Source organism: Triticum urartu, chromosome 5, assembly GCF_003073215.2.
Source record: "Triticum urartu cultivar G1812 chromosome 5, Tu2.1, whole genome shotgun sequence".
Lineage (NCBI taxonomy): Eukaryota > Viridiplantae > Streptophyta > Magnoliopsida > Poales > Poaceae > Triticum > Triticum urartu.
The window spans coordinates 513,288,560-513,309,545 of record NC_053026.1 but is presented as its reverse complement, the minus strand read 5'-3'; positions in this window follow the sequence as shown (position 1 = coordinate 513,309,545).

The window sequence follows — 20,986 nt, the reverse complement described above, 5'->3', positions numbered from 1 at the left end:
GAGGAAGTTGCATGGCAAGGGTATGGAAATGCCATAATAGGTAGGTATGGTGGCTGTTTTGAGGAAGATATAAGGAGGTTTATGTGTGAAAGAGCGTATCATATCACGGGGTTTGGATGCACCGGCGAAGTTTGCGCCAACTCTCAATGTGAGAAAGGGCAATGCACGGTACCGAAGAGGCTAGCAGATGGAAGGGTGAGAGTGCGTATAATCCATGGACTCAACATTAGTCATAAAGAACTCACATACTTATTGCAAAAATCTACAAGTCATCAAAAACACTACGCGCATGCTCCTACGGGGATAGATTGGTAGGAAAAGACCATCGCCATCGTCCCCGACCGCCACTCATAAGGAAGACAATCAAAAAACACCTCATGTTTCAAATTTGTTACATAACGTTTACCATACGTGCATGCTACGGGACTTGCAAACTTCAACACAAGTATTTCTCAATTTCACAACTACTCAACTAGCACGACTTTGATATTATTACCTCCATATCTCAAAACAATCATCAAGCATCAAACTTCTCTTAGTATTCAAACACACTCATAAGATTTTACTAATCTTGAATACCTAGCATATTAGGATTTTAAGCAATTTACCATGCTATTTAAGACTCTCAAAATAATATAAGTGAAGCATGAGAGTTCATCTATTTCTTCAAAATAAAACTACCACCATGCTCTAAAAGATATAAGTGAAGCACTAGAGCAAATGACAAACTACTCCGAAAGATATAAGTGAAGATCAATGAGTAGTCGAATAATTATGCAACTATGTGAAGACTCTCTAACATTTAATAATTTCAGATCTTGGTATTCTATTCAAACAGCAAGCAAAACAAATAAAATGACATTCTAAGAATGGCAAACATCATGTGAAGAAGCAAAAACTTAGGATCAACCGAAACTAACCGATAGTTGTTGAAGAAGAAAGGTGGGATGCCAACCGGGGCATCCCCAAGCTTAGATGCTTGAGACTTCTTGAAATATTATCTTGGGATGCCTTGGGCATCCCCAAGCTTGAGCTTTTGTGTCTCCTTAATTCCTCTCATATCACGGTCTCCCTAAATCTCAAAAGCTTCATCCACACAAAACTCAACAAGGAACTCGTGAGATAAGTTAGTATAAACCATTGCAAAAACCTTATCATACTCTACTGTAGCAAATCACTAAAATTATTATTCAACATTGCATACTAAATGCCTCTGCATATTTAATAGTCCTATCCTCAAATAGAATCATTAAAGAAGCAAACATATGCAAACAATGCAAACATAACAGCAATCTGCCTAAACAGGATAGTCTGTAAAGAATGCAGCAACATCCATACTTCCCTAGCTCCAAAAATTATGAAAGAAAATTCCCACTGTAGTAAATTTATCAGAGCTTCAATATTGCAAAAGGTTTCAACATTTTATCACATTCTGAATTTTCTAGGGAATTATTGCAACAGCGGTAAACTTTCTGTTTTCAAACAGCAACATGTGGACTTCTAAAAAGGCTATAATGCCATATTGAAATAAAAGATGCAAAACATTGTTCTAAATAACAGCAAAGCAAATCCTAACAAAATAAATTGACGCTCCAAGCAAAACACATATCATGTGGTGAATAAAAATATAGCTCCAAGTAAAGTTACCGATGAACGAAGATGAAAGAGGGGATGCCTTCCGGGGCATCCCCAAGCTTAGGCTCTTGGTTGTCCTTGAATATTACCTTGGGGTGCCTTGGGCATCCCCAAGCTTAGGCTCTTGCCACTCCTTATTCCATAGTCCATCGAATCTTTACCCAAAACTTGAAAACTTCACAACACAAAACTTAACAGAAAACTCGTAAGCTCCGTTAGTATAAGAAAGAAAATCACCATCATAAGGTACTGTAATGAACTCATTCTAAATTCATATATTGGTGTAATATCTACTGTATTCCAACTTCTCTATGGTTCATACCCTCCGATACTACTCATAGATTCATCAAAATAAGCAAACAACACATGAAAACAGAATCTGTCAAAAACAGAACAGTCTGTAGTAATCTGAATCAAACGTATACTTCTGGAACTCAAAAATTCTAAAATAAATTGCTGGAACTGAGGAATTTATCTATTAATCATTCAAAAAGAATTAACTAAATATCACTCTCCAAATAAAAATGGCAGCAATTCTCGTGAGCGCTAAAGTTTCTGTTTTTTACAGCATGATCAACAAGACTTTCCCCAAGTCTTCCCAAAGGTTCTACTTGGCACAAACACTAATTAAAAGCAAAACCACATCTAAACAGAGGCTAGATGAATTATTTATTACTAAACAGGAGCAAAAAGCAAGGAACAAAAATAAATTGGGTTGCCTCCCAACAAGCGCTATCGTTTAACGCCCCTAGCTAGGCATGATGATTTCAATGATGCTCACATAAAGGATAAGAATTGAAACATAAAGAGAGCATCATGAAGAATATGACTAGCAACATTTAAGTCTAACCCACTTCCTATGCATAGGATTTGTGAGCAAACAACTTGGGGAACAAGAATCAACTCTGCATAGGAAGGTAAAACAAGCATAACTTCAAAATTTAAGCACATAGAGAGGAAACTTGATATTATTGCAATTCCTACAAGCATATATTCCTCCCTCATAATAATTTTCAGTAGCATCATGAATGAATTCAACAATATAACCATACCATAAAGCATTCTTTTCATGATCTACAAGCATAGAATTTTATTACTCTCCACATAAGCAAAATTCTTCTCATTCGGAATAGTGGGAGTATCATAAGAGACTCGAATACTATAAATTGTTTCCACATTAAAAGAGTAATGTTCAGAGAAGGGGTAATCATAAGCCATGACAAGTTTTATAAATATAATCACTACTTTTTATAGCATAAGTATCATCACAATAATCATCATAAGGGAGGCATGCTATCATCATTATAAACTTGCATATCAAAACTTGGGAGACTAAAAATATCATCTTCATTAAGCCGTAGCATTCCCCAAGCTTGGGACAAACATTAATTGAGAAAGCAAATATCTTCTACAAACATCATCTTCATCAAACATAGCATCCCCAAGCTTGGGCCTTTTCATATCATAAGCATAATCACTTTCATCATTAATAGTATGGATAGCACCAATAGTATAGCAATTATCATATTCTTCCAAGCAAGTGCCAAAAAGATTTTCAAGATCATAAGAAGTATCATTATCTTCCACAATTGTATTTTCATGAGGCACAATAGTAATAGGAGCAGCATTATTTGGGGGAGATATCTTTTTACCTCTCTTCCCTTTTCCTTTCTTCTTTTTCACCACATCATGTGTGGGTTCAATCCTCCTTTTGGAGCTCCTTATTAATGAGATTGATTGAATAGGAGGCTCCTCCTCGTTACCTGATTCATCATAAGAAATAATAGGAGGGTATTGGGAAGCCTCTTCCCTTTCATTAGTATTCTCTTCATCTTCTATTTGTTTTCTTTTCTTTATGTAGTTGGCAATATAAGGATTTTCAATACAATTCACCGCACAATACATATAAATTTCTCTAGATCAAAATCAAGAAATCTATCAAGATTAACTTTGGGAATAACCCTCAGTTATACGGTTTCATTTCCTCATACCACCACAAAGAAGAGACTAAGCTCTTTTATAATGCTCACAGGGTAATCAAATTATACAATTTTTTGGATACATTCGATTCCATGAACAATTTGCATTGGAGATTTAAATGACCATGTTCATTCAAAGTTTCACAAGGGTGCGAAAAATATTGAATTTTTTTAGCACAATCATCAAGACTTTCTTCTTGCAACAATTTAGTTTCTAAAGTACTTATGCCTCTTGCAATATCTATCTTCCCTATTTGGTGTGTACTTACAAATCCAATGCACTCCACAAAAATTGACATGTTTATAGGAGGCATTTTCATCATAACTACTGCAATCATCATTAGTATATGGATATTCAAGGAATTCATACTAACAACATTGCAATCATGCTCATCATTCAAATATTTAGTGCCAAACATTTTATAGATTCTTCTTCTAGCACTTGAGCACAATTATCCTTTCCATCATACTTACGAAAGATATTAAAAAGGTGAAGCGTATGAGACAAACTCAATTCCATTTTTTATAGTTTTCTTTTATAAACTAAACTAGTGATAAAACAAGAAACTAAAAGACTCGATTGCAAGATCTAAAGATATACCTTCAAGCACTCACCTCCCCGGCAACGGCGCCAGAAAAGAGCTTGATGTCTACTACACAACCTTCTTCTTGTAGACATTGTTGGGCCTCCAAGTGCAGAGGTATGTAGGACAGTAGAAAATTTCCCTCAAGTGGATGACCTAAGGTTTATCAATCCGTAGGAGGCGTAGGATGAAGATGGTCTCTCTCAAGCAACCCTGCAACCAAATAACAAAGAATCTCTTGTGTTCCCAACACACCCAATACAATGGTAAATTGTATAGGTGCACTAGTTCGGCGAAGAGATGGTGATACAAGTGGTATATGGATAGTAGATAATAGTTTTTGTAATCTGAAATTATAAAAACAGCAAGGTAACTAATGATAAAAGTGAGCGTAAACGGTATTGCAATGCTGTAAACAAGGCCTAGGGTTCATACTTGCTAGTACAAGTTCCCTCAACAATAATAACATAATTGGATCACATAACTATCCCTCAACATGCAACAAAGAGTCACTCCAAAGTCACTAATAGCGGAGAACGAACGAAGAGATTATGGTAGGGTACGAAACCACCTCAAAGTTATTCTTTCCAATCAATCCGTTGGGCTATTCCTAATGTCACAAACAGCCCTAGAGTTCGTACTAGAATAACACCTTAAGACACAAATCAACCAAAACCCTAATGTCACCTAGATACTCCAATGTCACCTCAAGTATCCGTGGGTATGATTATACGATATGCATCACACAATCTCAGATTCATCTATTCAACCAACACATAGAACCTCAAAGAGTGCCCCAAAGTTTCTACCGGAGAATCACGACGAAAACGTGTGCCAACCCCTATGCATAGGTTCATGGGCGGAACCCGCAAGTTGATCACCAAAACATACATCAAGTGAATCACGTGATATCCCATTGTCACCACAGATACGCACGGCAAGACATACATCAAGTGTTCTCAAATCTTTAAAGACTCAATCCGATAAGATAACTTCAAAGGGAAAACTCAATTCATTACAAGAGAGTAGAGGGGGGAGAAACATCATTGGATCCAACTATAATAGCAAAGCTCGCGATACATCAAGATCGTATCACCTCAAGAACACGAGAGAGAGAGAGAGATCAAACACATAGCTACTGGTACATACCCTCAGCCCCGAGGGAGAACTACTCCCTCCTCGTCATGGAGAGCACCGGGATGATGAAGATGGCCACCGGAGAAGGATTGCCCCTCCGGCAGGGTGCCGGAACGGGTCTAGATTGGTTTTTGGTGGCTACGGAGGCTTCTGGCGGCGGAACTCCTGATCTATTGTCTGTTCTGGAAGTTTTAGGGTACGTGAGTATATATGGGTGCAGGAAGTACGTCGGTGGAGCTTCGGGGGCCCCATGAGGCAGGGGCGCGCCCTAGGGGGGGCCCACCCTCGTGAGCACCTCCCTTGGCTCCTGACGTGGGGTCCAAGTCCATCCGGTAGCTTTCCTTCCAAAAATAACTTCTCCAGTTGATTTCGTTCCGTTTCGACTCCGTTTGATATTCCTTTTCTTCGAAACACTGAAATAGGCAAAAAACAACAATCTGGGCTGGGCCTCCGGTTAATAGGTTAGTCCCAAAAATAATATAAAAGTGGATAATAAAGCCCAATATTGCCCAAAACAGTAGATAACATAGCATGGAGCAATCAAAAATTATAGATACTGGAGACGTATCAATCCTCCATGTACTTAGTATATTGTTTCTCTGGGCCAAGACAAAACAGCCCATCCACACTAGTAAATAGTAAAATCAATTCAAAAGCCCATATATTTACTGAATTGACGGATGGGTATGTCGAAGAGCAAAAAAAGGAGTTTCAGGTGGGCAAAAGAGCTTCTGAACGTGTCGGGCTTCTATTTAGAACATATTGTGGTCATAATCCAGTAAATTTTACGACCCAGGATGTTCATTCTATGGACCTGACCGATCCATTTGACTAGTGACTGCCAAAAACAGTGCTGGATTTAGATGTGTTGCCACTTTTCAAATCTGGTTTTTTGTAAACCTGAATTGAACATTAACCCCCGTGCTTTTGTACAGTTTGTAAGCTGGAGTTAGATGTCCCTGCCCTTTTCAACTCGGCTGTGACTGTCATATTTTCTTTGAAACAAGGCAAATGGCTTGCCATTCATTTAATTTAGAGTGAAATATTGTAACAAATCCCAACCAAGGGAAATAACATCACTCTCGCCGGCTGCTTGAGCTCACTGTGCATTACAGAAGCCAAGTGATTAGCCCCCACAAGCACCCACAAACTTATTTCGAACTAGCACATCAAATGGGACTTGTAAATTTTCATAGGAAAAGGTTGAATGACCGTGACAGATTTGGATTCTGACATTTGGGACCCGCGAGGAAATAGGCCTATCCAAGGTGGTGTCGACTTACTAGCCAGTCAACAAACGATTCTGCCTACCAGCCGTTGGATTGACATCCAACATCTGTCGTGTATCTTCTATCTCTTGTCTTCTTCTTCCTCCAGCCGCCCAAACCAAACCACCCCGTCGGCTCCGCCTGCTCCCGCCTCCCATGGCTGGCTGCGCCTCCGCCGCCCTACCGTACGTACGTACCCTCCAACGTTGGCCAGTCCCTCCCTCTATTCCCCCACACGTCCTGTTATTCTCCGGCGACGTCAGCCCCAACACGCACCCGCGCCCGAACCAGTCAACCCTCGTACCTGCGTACCGCATCTGCCTTATCATCGATAAACCGATATTCACGGCCCCACCCTAGGGCAAGAGCTTGATCCAGCAGATTATCCCGCATTAAATGCTGAAGAGAAGCCTTTCCTCCACACCTCACATCTCTCTCATACCCAGCAGACCCAACACTCCCAACGACCCTCACCACCTCGAAGGATGAACTCGTATCCAAAACCTTGCCTTACTGCACGACAAAGAAACAAAAATAGGTCCTTCAAGCTTCCATACCCTAATATCTCAGCCTTCTTCTACATTTTCTTTTAATAACTTTAATCTTGTGATAGTTGTCTATATCTATCTATATCTCATACCCTGTTGCGATGATAATTACCCACATTGATGTGCGAGGTTCCAGGTACAAATCCAGTACAAGAGTTCCAATGTTACATTAATGGCAGTCAGTACCTCAGGGAGCGAGTACTCAGGCGCGCTACGTGGCACGATCCACCCGCGAATACGTACTGCTTTCGAATTCACACACGATGCACACTATCGATGTGCATCTATAAGTAAATAAATCTTATCTCAGTACAAAATCTGCGGCAACGACAGTAGCAAGTATCCTATACCATGCGATGCAGTCGGGGTGCGGTAGGAAGCCGCAGTAACCGGCTCCTGCGTCCACAGGTTGTGGTTTCATGCCATAAACAAAGTATTCCTTAGATCATATCAGCAATTTGGTACCATCCGCATTGGACACATGCCCTGCATTAAACATATGAAGACAATCCTATCCTTTACAATTTCACAATATTTTATCCTCGTTGAAAACTTGACAACCTAGTTGTACCTCAATAGCCATATAAGGGTGTATGCATCTAGTGCCACCCCTAGTTGGTTTTGGAGTATTGACGACAAACCTAGTTGAGGGACTAATGTGTTTGTGAGAATTGCAGGATAAACACAGGTAGAAGTCCCTCATTGATTCGGTTTTCCTACCAGAGATGACCCCTAAAAATGTATGAAGACATTGAGTCAAAGGTGGTATATGAAGATATTCACATTGAAGACTATGACAAGAGAAGACATCGCATGAAGCCTATGGAGCTCGAAGACTTAGATCTTTCGTAGTTCTTTTTCTTTCTTGTTGAGTCATAGGAACCACCGTACTGTTAAGTGGGGTCCAAGAGAACCAGTCAGAATGACTGAAGTGATGCTTAACCAAAACCTATGTCTTCGAGTGAAGACTATGAGAGCGAATCTTGTCCAGAGTCGACAAGTCAGCTTTGCTTGTAGCCCAAGTAAAGTTGCCGTGAGTTTGAAATCTGACCGTTGGAACACGTGTCAGTTCCTTAGTGACCCAGGGTCATTTCGGACAAATCAGGTCGGGTTGCCTAGTGGCTATAAATAGCCCACCCCCTACAACCATAAACGGTTGGCTGCTCAGATTTAGAGTACGGCTTTTGTCGTTTGAGAGCAACCCACCTCGAAGCCTTTGAGAGAGAATTCCTTGCGAGGATAAAGCCCTAACCACCCAGAGCAGAGAAGAGTGTTAGGCATCACTTAAGTCTTCTTGTCTGTGTGATCTGAAGACTTATTACACTTGAGGACTGTGAATCCTCCAGCCGGTTAGGCGTCGCGTTCTGAGCATCCAAGAGACATTGTGGATCGCCGGTGAACGAACTGTGAAGGTTTGGGAGTCTACCTTGAAGACTTACCAGAGTGATTGGGCGAGGTCTGTGTGACCTTAGCTCAAGGGGAATACGGTGAGGACTGGGTGTCCTGAGCTGCGTGTTCAGGACTGGGTGTCCGGGACTGTGTGTCCTCAGGTTTAAATACCTAGCCGCCCTAACCAGACGTACAGTTGTCACAGCAACTGGAACTGGTCCAACAAATCATTGTCTTCAACGAGTCACTGGTTTCATCCTTCCTCCCTTTACTTACTGTTGGTCCTTGTGAAGTCATTGTATGATTGCACTATCTTCTGTCTTCACTGAGTGACTGCTTGTTCTGATGGCTTCATAATATCTTCCTACCTGATCCTTACTACCTAGCTGCTATTAGTCATTGTGCTTTCACTTCATTGAATACATGACTATGGTTTACCTAGTGTAGTCTACCTTCCGCTGCATGGTAATAGGTTTATTTCTATCGTTTGTCTTCGAAACTTCCATGTTTTGAAGACTTTCATAAAAATCGCCTATTCACCCCCCTCTAGTCGATATAACGCACTTTCACCGGCCCCCTCAGATCCCATCTGAGGAGGGGACGGCGGCCAGGGGGGTTGCCTTGCCCCCCAAGGCAAGGGGGGCGCCCCCCTTTAGGGTTCCCCCAAAACCCTAGGCGCATGGGCCCTGGGGGGAGGCCCAGCCCACTAAGGGGCTGGTCCCTCACCACATTCAGCCCAAGGCCTCCGGGGCAGGTGGAGCCCCACTTGGTGGACCCCCGGGACCCTCCCGGTGGTCCCGGTACGTTACCGATAAACCCCGAAACTCTTCCGGTGACCAAAACAGGACTTCCCATATATAAATCTTTACCTCCGGACCATTCCGGAACTCCTCGTGACGTCCAGGGATCTCATCCGGGACTCCGAACAACATTCGGTAACCACATACAAACTTCCTTTATAACCCTAGCGTCATCGAACCTTAAGTGTGTAGACCCTACGGGTTCGGGAGACATGCAGACATGACCGAGACGTCTCCGGTCAATAACTAACAGCGGGATCTGGATACCCATGTTGGCTCCCACATGTTCCACGATGATCTCATCGGATGAACCACGATGTCAAGGACTTAATCAATCCGTATACAATTCCCTTTGTCAATCGGTATGTTACTTGCCCGAGATTCGATCGTCGAGTATCCCAATCTCTCTCGTTACCGGCAATCTACTCGTAACACATAATCCCGTGTGCCTCTGGTGATGACCGTGCGCAGGGGCGGCGCAACCGCGCACGCAAGCGTAAACCCAAGGAACACAAGTGCGAGGAACGAAGACAGCCTTGAAAGGTCCTCGGAACGTTTAATCCGTTACCGAACGAAACAGGTAGGCCGGTTGAATTGGATGCGTCGGAGTCCAGCTCCACAGAGCAGAGGGAAGTACGAGAGGTGAGGGGCAAACTGGTTCTCTTGTGAACGACGGTGCGGGTTGCGCCGGGTAAACGAACAGTCACTCTGCAGCGGCTATCAGCTCCTTATCACTGCAGCAGTTAGAAATGAGAAGTCCTACAACGTGGGCTGGGGGAGAAAAGCAGGGAAGGGGACTGCCACACGTGGAGGGACTGTACGCGAGGGCGGAGGGGCGGAGCCGCCAAGACTAAGCCCATTCTCGCGGGTCACAGAGGCCACAGGGAGCAAGGCCGGAGCCGACACGGGAGTGACGAGAATCTCGTATGTGCGTCGGATTTCGGGGCGACACTGGAGGAAGAAACAGCAAACAAGACATTTAATCGGAGAAGACTATCCACACGACGGCAGTGCACCTTGAAATAAGCTGTTGGCACATATGTCATCACACACAGAATCGTTGTCAGTTATACCGGTAGTCGTGACGACTTGGGGAACGACACGACACCAGTCACCCCTACGACGTATCCATTGGAACGGGGGACGTTTGCACATAACTCTATGGTCCCATGCGAAATGAGAGCCGTGTACATTACAAAAGCCCTCACACTATATATATATATCTGACACGACCTATGGGTACATCCACACATTAGAGATTGGTCGTGGTCTCCCACGATGCGACTCATTTCTCCTAGCAAGATCATTATTCTCCATGGAAAGTTATAAAGCAGACGAGCAACTCAACAGGGTCATTGGAGTAGTAGACTTCAGTTCCAACCGAAATAAATTGATAGCTAACTGGAGCTAGGCAGGTGCTTCTGAAGTCTGGAGCGCTAGGGAACATATCTACGTGTTGGGCTACTGGTATTCAATCACCACACATTGACGGATCCGTGAGCATAGAACTAGAGCAAGTACCCAGGCGATTGCAACGGGATGTGTTAATTATAAACCATTGGTCAGTGAGATTAAACTATTGGATCAACAATGAAATTATATTCCAACTTCTGACATAAAACAAAATTTCAATAATATGAGCATGGCAAATCGCCAGCATACTTCATCAATACAGTGCTACCTTGCGACTTTTGCACAACTAGAGATCAATAAGCTAGTTCGAACCAGGCCACATGATTAAGCACCTCGATAGTTGAAAGGTCACGAGCAGGGACATCCGCCAGGTGACCCACAAGATTCCAACAAAGATCTATCTGAGAGTCAATAAACAAATAAGATTCGACCACAGGCACGGTATGTTGTAATTATACTGTACTCAATTGAAGTTGGGTTTGATCATGTTATGCGGGGAGAGAGTTTTAGTCAACTTGTCTGTCACATTCAGATCACACAGAAATGAATAATAAGCCAGACGCAAATCTAGCGAAATATCGTAGATCTGCTACCCAAGGGACTAGACACCTGTAGCCATACTAATCGAGCTAGCCGCTCATCCTCGACAGCGGCTCAGCATTGCGCGTTCTGGCGGTCGGTCATAGCCATCTTGGCGAGTGTAAAGCTACTAGGACTATTTCCGACACAAAATTATGAGAAGTATAGAAAGCCCATCGCACTCGGACAGCAGATGACACCTTTACTGCCGGAACACTCCTTACCCCACCGGTGAAAGCTCCATAAATTCGAGAATTCGTTGCTCTCATTCAGCGAACTACTCCACAGCGACCAAACTCTGACGTCTCGAGTCATGAAGTAGAATGGCCACGTTCTTGTCGCAGTTAAGAGTACTCGCATCTTATGTCTCAGCATCAGATTGGCAAGAGCAGCGATGTTTTGTCTGGGCAGGCCAGGACATCACGGATATATACCAGCAAAAGTCAATACTGAGTGTGATACCAACATTGAATCAAGCAATAGTCTGCCATCGAATGACCTTACGCCTTTATCTTGCGAATTCGCTGCCATCTATGTTATTAACCTGTTTTGGGCAAATCTGGAAGTCTGAGAGTCGATATCATTTACTAATCACACCTTACATATATCTCATAGGTCAAGAACTCTCGGGTTGCCGGATACCTACGTATCATATGCACGACAGCCTATCAAGAGATCAGGGCATGAGGATTGTCTCCATTTGCCTGAACGTAGTCATTCAAGTGCTTTTTGACTATCATAACGCAATAAAGAAATCGAAAATTGTCAAGATCCGGAATAGGATCCAAAATGCTTGAGTACCAAAGTATATTCACCAGTGTGAGAACACGACTATTTCAATGTAGAACAGATGAAAGCCTAAACTGGATGGATCCGTGGATCCCCCCACACGAGAATTATCTCAGCAGCACCATAGCGGATTAGTTGCTGTCATTCCAAACCGAAGTGTCGAGAGAACAATCCCCACTCAAGGTCGGCGGCCGACCCCGCGTCCACGATGGGAAATTCTACTACCGATGAGCGCTCACCCGCCACTAACACTTTCTTCGGGTCAAATAAGCAATCTCTCCACTAATAAATCTAATTGGTCATACAAATCCCAAATCAATCTGCAACACTTCAGAAAAAGCTTATCTAGAAATCCCAGAACGCAATGATAAATTTACCATCGACAGTGCTCTTAGAAGCGGATGAGCTAAGGACGCTTTGCATAACCCACCTAAATTTAACAGGAGCTTCGACTAAACCATAACTGGTCGCTATCCATCCTACGCGACCACTTCACACACAAATCACTGGCGGGAGCGAATCCTTACAACTCCGTGGTCCTAATACTATTCTACCTAGCACCGGTGCCCTACAATCATGAACAGCAGTAACTGCGGAACAGTAGTCTCATAATTCCAAGTACCGACGTTTGAGCACCTGGGGAGCGAAACGTTTCACAAACTCAACGACGCAGTCACAACTGCCTGAATCCTCGCGTCTAAATCTATCTAAGAGCGGTATCAAGCTTTGGAGAGTCGTGTTCATCGTAATGTGGACAATTACCGATATTGTCGCCGATGCTCTCTCCTTAGCATAAATCCAATTCAGGTACTCAAGCAACCTCATCTACGACTATGACGATTCTTCCCCATCTCCAATGCTCTACACTCTCTTGTAAACGGATTTCGTCAAGAGCGATGAACATGCCTTCGATTATGGCACGTCTGTCTTGGAGTCTCGAGTCATTCTGAATACTGGAGGCTCCAACTCAGATCTGTGCAATCTCCGAAATTAAACTTGTAGTCTCTGCCGCCAATTTTGCGAGGCCAGCAGACGTCCGAACGAACGTAATTACGGTCAACAACACTGTCAAGTATATGTGTACGGACAATGTCACTTGTTCAGACTCACTAATGAGGTCTACGCTCTTGACGTAGAGACGGGAGCGTTGAGTCCGCACAGTTCCTATGCAGATCCCCAGTTATCGATCAATAGCGGGCGCCCATCTCTATCACGAAGTTTAAGATGAGTGCGCGGATAGATGAATCTGTGGATATAGCTCAGGAGTCGATTAAGTGGTCCAAGCTATACTCCCACTGGAAATATACGAGGTCAATATCTATACGCATAGACAAGTACCGTGCCACACCATATTCCGCAGTGTCGCAGCGTCTAAGAATTCTTTCGGATGGATACATATGGTCGCACCGAAGGAGAGCACTCTATTATGGAGCAAAACAATCTTCGTGATACTCTACGTCGATCTCAGCGACAGAGAATACCCCAAAATCTGATATAGAAGCAGGACTTGAATGACAGTGTATCGTCACATCCTCATCTCCTCCTCTGGTGTGGAACTAGTCTGAGACTCCGGAACCTTTGTCACATGAGACCGTCAGAGAGAACGCGCAGAGAGCCTTGTTAAGATAGAGAAAAACCCAAATAAGGTCACTTATATACACTCTGATAGTTCAGAACGTCACCAAATCAGAATAGTACTTAGGGCGTACCCAGTAGACTATTAAGTGATATAGCTGGTGGTTTCTTACACATGTAAACTGAACAACATTAGAAACCAAACGAGTGTAACTCCGGATACAGCCAGACATCATGTCACTCATTCATATCCATAGTAGTGGCATGATAGTCCGGCTATCTAGCAGTACTTAGCTACATACAATTTCGATTACACCTTTCTTTCTATCGTGTTCTCATGGTCGGTAGATCTTCGGGGAAAATCAATGTCCACTTATCGATCTTCAATTGTTTAAGGTACCTGGAGGAGCCTGCGACGCATAGTCAGTTTTCCTCTATGATCAATATCGATAGAGTATTCTATCGCGCGTGTCAAGACGATCTTTCAAACGTCATTCTGAAATTACTTGTGAACCATTCAATAATTTCTAGCACTGTTTTGTCATAATAAGATACTTTAGATCTGACTCAATAGTCAGGCTGAAGAAAAAAGAAGCATAACATATCGCACGCGGCCCGCAACACTCATGGAGCCAGCACACATCGAAGAATGTTTTCCGCCAGAGCGAGAGTTCGCGTTGTGCGCATTTTATTTTGCAGACACCAAGAAGGCGTTTCAGTATCTTGCCAATGTGGTGGGAATGCATGTCCAAGCGATCAAAATCAAGTAGTCCCAAACGTTCGCATCTGCATGGAGTCTTTCTTCATAATATGGTCCAGAAATAAACCTATCAGGTCGCTGTGGTCGCAATTTGCTTCAAATCTTTCACAATGAGTGAGTCCAAGGGATCCATGTCAACATGGCGGGGAGCGTCTCAGAAAGCGTTCATATCCAATTATACTTTACCATGGGCAGTTGCCACAAGGTAGGTGATACTATCATTACTTGTTAACTTAAACATCTCGTCATGAAGCAGTGTGATCACGTGATATGAGAGTCACATATACTCATTTCATGAGGTGCAAGACGCAGTGAGAATGGTAATTAGTTCATATGGAAACAGAAGTAGCATATGTATTTTCCCTAAATGAATACCGGTGATTGCAATTATATGGGTCATGACCGAATCGCAATCACTGCTATGTCAACGCACAACATCGCGAAAATAACAATTAATTAAGTCATGCGGAGAACACCTAATCTCTGAGTCAGAATGAGCAGTAAACATTGTCTTGATTCACATGCGAAGCTGAATCAAACTATATCCGTCCGGAATCTTGTACCATTTGGAGCTGAGGCTTCCCGTTTATTCCAGTACTTTAATTTCGAGTACTGTACTACTGAGCAACCGAATGAGGTAATAATACTTGTGCGTTTCGGTCATCTGAGTGCGACTTTGCACGAGGGTTATATACTTATGTAGGAGAGGACTAAGCATCGCCGCAGATGTATCAATATACTCTATCGGAACTCATTGCCAGCTCTTGCGCTCAAACTACTCAACGTACTACGAACTTACTATCCAGTGCTCCCTCCGTCTATTACAAGAAGTATCTTGTCTGGAGGCTTTGGGTTCAACTTATTGGATTCGCACTGAGCAGCAACTCCAACGACGTTCCATGTAAGGAGTGGCCTGCTGTGCACCTGCCTCACTTCTTGACAGTAAACTAGTCGGATCTTTAAACTAACCATTCAACAGTGGATTGGTCCATCCCCTTTACTCTACAATTCTACACTTACAGCGAGGACGAGCAATGCAGCTGAAAGACAATTACCAAGATCAATCGGGAGAATATGACACATGAGCAATATTAATACTTCACTTACGTAGCTCTACTTACGACAGCTTGGAATGGCAGAATGATCGATAGGACGAGAAACATCGATCTATCGAGTAAGTGCAGGCCTACAATTACTAACTTCACCACACCCTAATCCTCAGTCACACTAATATGATAGTGAGTTGCTCACACACTACGAGACAAGATTATGAACACCCCAAATCGAAGTGTATGTGATCGCCAAGAAGAAAAAGTGACACAGAGGACAGAGAAAAGACTAATAGCGACCATCGAGAAGGTCCCCAAAGAATAACCTGGATAGCTTCTATTAGTGGACAGGCTAATGACGATCGTGAGCGCCTGCACATAACGAAAACCTATATTATCTAGACCCCTAGATGGTAGGCAAAATCTAACTCATATGTATAATGTCCACGCCACTCATCAAAAGATGCTCGCGAGTGCCGATACTGGTACAAACATACATATTCCATACTTTAACATCTACCTTGGAAAGAATTTGATAATCTGCCTATAGAAACTATCATGTAGCATCAACGTTATTTGGCATGCTATGTCGCTTACGTTAAACATTCCAGAGAATGAGCAACAGAGGCAGGTATAATGTCCACATGAGATGTAGAGAAGAGTCAAGCTGAGGACCCCGACGATACAGTGTAATGGAGAGTAGAGAGTGGATGCTCCTACTTACGGGATACCGCATTATCAGGCTGCAATTGAAACTGCTAAACCGTTTTCAACCCAGTTTCTCTGAGGAAGCATATCTATGCAACAAGTGGACCACTAAAGCGAAAGAACTTAAATACGACTATTAATAAGCATATAGACCCTTGACTTATCACCGAAGCTATATAGTCGAGATATTGAGCATCCCACACAATAACAATCCCCAGGAATCTAGTATACAATACGTGACGTCAACCCAGGATACTCGTGTTCGACGGCTATTATGGCATGAACAGAGGAACTGAGACAATTCATCACGTGGAGGCATATAACCGGTGAAGGTAACTGTCCAATTGACTGTCCAAATAAGTTGATCCCTTCTTTCTACTCGAAATCAACGAACCCACCTTTCCGAGATGGCCATCTATTTTCGGACTTCCAGGTTCTGTTGTTCACTGAGTGCCACTATTCACGTTCAGTTAGATAGGACTGAGCATTGCTTTAGTCGAGAGTCCGAAACTCACTATCCTACTAGTGTAATTTACGATGGCGTAAGTCGGTCTACATACCCTCTGAGTTAGGATGTGAAGCGTAAGTATCTATCACATCTATTTGTTGAGCTTCCCTTGATGATCTACACTGTATGAGGGAGGAACTTATATAGTTGTGAATGCAATAATTCAAAGTTCTCTCTTGTGCTAGTTTGAAAGGTTATGCACATGTTTTATCTCTTACATGCGAAGTTGGATCTTAGTGCCCCAGCAGGTGCAGTGTTGCGCACAAAACAACGCACACACTATTCGCTACCACACGGTGCAACAAGTTAGGTTGAGCGTAGAGAACACGCTTCCGACTTCAAAATTATTACATGAAAAGGATGACCTTTATCTTATTTTACTATGTTTACCATCTTATCGTTGCTGTAGTCAAATAGCAATAGAAGAATTAAGCATCAGAAAAGGTATATAACGTCATAAAGCCTGGCCCAACTCCAAAATGGCGACAGATGAGGCTCCAATACTCCATTGCCGCCTCTTTTGTATCTATTCCCATGGTCGGTGGGCTGGTCTCACTGATCTATCGTCTGTAGGACCATGGTGTGTGTCGGTTTCTGGCTTAGTAGCTGCGATGACAACCTGCCATAACGTGATTTGAGAGGATCGCAACCGATCAATCAATCTTCCATGATCATCCGGGAATCTCAGAGAGCTTGCTCACACCACTAATACTTCAATACAGCCACACAGGAATTCCGCATTTGTAACGGGATCGCAGAGAATGATAAAGTTAATTCTTTTGAGAGTATGCATAACAACCATAGAGCAATCTATAATCTCGACGAGTGTCCAACAGGTCATATATAAAGAGAATAACGATCAACTCACTCTGGTGACGTCCCTCTTTGTTCGAGTATGTCCCAATACGACGTATCCGCTATTTGAGAGAGACATGTCTAAGTTCCGAGCTCTATGTACGAAGAATCAATGCATCGATACAGAGTTCGTCTATCGACACACTATTGCAACATTAAAGAGCGATTTGTAAATACGCAAGTAGATAATTTACACTATACTACTAAGTCATACATTGCAGAGTTTTACTATAGCGATCATGTCATCCGCAAACAGTTAGACGTCTCGGTATATGATTGTGTGAGCATGTTTTCTATCACACTAGAGCGGTAGCTACAGGAGGCGTTTAGCTCTATGCATCACATGATCGAGAGTTTTCTTAGCCGTTGTAGAGCATATAACCGACATCAACGGTTGATATGGGTGACACAAGATTTGCTAGATGGGACTATAGTGAACTCATTCAGAGACAGAAGTGGCGTATATCATGCCTCAGAAGCTCCGATGGCCGAATGAAAGTCGGCAGGAGAGAACCAAGCCAACGCGTCAAATGTCTTTCAACGCACCATGGCAACAACGCAAGCAGACCTCGAGTCAAACCTATGTGGGGAAATCCAGATCTCACTTACAAGTACGTGCCCAGGAGATGTAAGGGTCCCGCCGCCGTCCACATCCATCCTCTACAGATGCTCGTTCGATCACGCTAAAAACGTATATACTGCAGAGACTATAAGTTACTAGTTATACACCACAGATAACATATTAGAGATTGGCAACTTATATCGAGCGGAAGTTAGTTTTGTTAGGATTTCGTGCACACTCACTGAACTAAGTTGTCTTATGATTATGTAATCATCACGTTCTTGATCCCATTTTTCACTAAACCATACGACTAATCTTATATAGACTTCCGACACCTGATGCTCATCCATGTCATAATTAGAGTTTAAACTCAAGCAGATATAGCTTAAAAATAATTCCCTAACGGTTCACCAAGATCTATTCTATGAAACCGCACCGAGAGAGTATAAGAAGTGGATAATAGCAATGTATTCAACATATATTCCATATTGAGTCTGCTGAATAACAGACTTACCGAGAAGTGGGAAGAGAGTTCACTTCATAAAGATACTGGGCGTAGGGGAGATGAGATGGTTCGGGCGCATTCATTTAGACAGCAGTCCAGGACCCGTCCAAATACGAGCCCAGTTATGCGAGTGCCTGGTATGCGCCATGTTTGCAATAGAGGATTCACGCATCTGGTAACAGCCGGTCTCGCTAGTGAGACAAGATAACTACAGATATAATGGAGCATTTAGATATGCTAATGTTAACATAATAATTTAGTGCTTCTATGTCTACACGACGCTGGATGAGAGAGTGCCAATTACATTGAGCTTCTAGGAGAGGCACGGAGTTATGGACTAGGAATCTTGTATGCCAACGAGGTACGTATTCTCAGTTCCTATGCATCAACGACATGTGCGATGAAGCGCGTGTGTGAGGATTTAGGGAGGGAGAGCGGGCAATGATACCTGCATGAGAGGAATTAAGAAGACACAAGAGAGCCTGAAAGCTTAGGATCAGACCGTGGAACGCACCAGCAGAGGAGTCTCCAAGGAGAAGGGAGAGGAGAGAGAGATCGTCAAGCTAGGCCAAGACTATCGTGGAGGCTGCCGGGTGTGCGTCCAATCGCCCTCCCCACTTTCCACCCTTACCCTCACAATCACAACTATTTAGGGGGTGCAAGGATGAGTTGATCGGGGCCGCTCACACTCAAACCTTATCTGAGGTGCACGTTCGTGCGACGGCGAGTGCACGAGGCCTTCTTAGAAGGAGGGTCTATGCCTTTGCCACCTCATTATAGTCTAAGTGGCGTGTGGTCGTTCGCACATTAGGATGCAACACCCAAAACCGCACTTATGGAAAGTACGCAATTTGGCAACTATGGGAGAGCAGTCCTCTAAGCCACACACAAATGAGGTATAAGTCTCATGTTCCTCCGCTACCTATAAGCTCAACGATCCTGAGAGTTGCCTCTACCTGAGTGGTGCCATTGTGTCGGAATACTCCTCGTAACCCTCTATTCTGTGTCCCACTGAGGATACATTCACGTTATAAGCCCGGTAATCTCTCACGCAGCACTTCGCTGTGTCACCGTTGTGATAAGTGTTATGTATTGACAGTCACATAAATATAGATAAGCTAACTCTTCTCAACTCGCCCGGTTTCTCGAGCGGTATCAATTCCGGTATTAAATCTCCTCTAGTTGAGAGAGCGTCCGTTAAGTAGGGATCTCATTGGCTGGAGAATCTCTCCTGACTTATAACAATCGTATAACTATGCACACTCACAGGAGCGTAAATTCCTCTATATAACACCTAAAGATTAGTAAAAATTTCGTAGTGAGGATGTTATCTGACAATGGGAACATACACTTAAGATAGTATGTAGACTGCACCGTATTGATGGGAAATGTCTCATTTGCAGAGCAGAAACCTATGAGAGGTATGACATATCTAACCACGTCAGTATGACTCAGACTAATGGAGTCAAGTATTGGGTGAAACTATTGAGACGCCAATGGCTCACATCATCGTTGCTAGCTATTGAGAGACGTTGCTCACAAGGATCTCAGTAGCACATGCACTACGAGATTTAATCGCGAAACACAGAGTTCACCTTTATTAACACATCTCGTTGGAACGATATGAGGGTGTTTTGGGCATCGGGACTGTATTCCATTACTGAGTGAGCGGTTGGGGGACGAGCGTTACGGTTGGCTTATTGTTCCTACCGGGTAACATGCATCTATCCCCCTAGGAGCAATGCGCATAGTGGATCCGAGAATGTTTTGATGCCAGTATGTATTGTCCCATTGTTTTGCATGTATTATTTCGATAATTCATGTGAGTTCTTTCAAGTGACTAAATGTTGAGTCCATGGATTATACGCGACTCTCACCTTCCATCATTGCTAGCCTCTTCGTACGCATGCATGTTGCCCTTTCTCACATTGACGATTGAGAGTCCGCAAACTTCGCCGGTGCATTCAAATCACCATCCCGCTGCATTATCTAAATCGATACTCTGGACCTAATGCTCCGTATAGCACATTTCAAGCATGACATACAAGAACCTCACTTGAGTTATCTGCGCATCAAGAACAGCCAGCAATATACCTTGACACCATAATGAATAAAGGCGCATCTGACTCTCCACAGTCTACTCTCATGGACAAATCCATCCATCACCACGCCCAACAAACATCGCCGTTACGTCGAACATGGTATGAGTATCGTAAACCAACAACCTGGAAGGTTTACGGAGAGAGTTTACAAAGCGAGCAGTCATGACGCAATTATTTGTCTATTCAGATCGATACCGGTACCAGTCGGGTTTCAATCAGACTGGGCACTATACCCGAAATT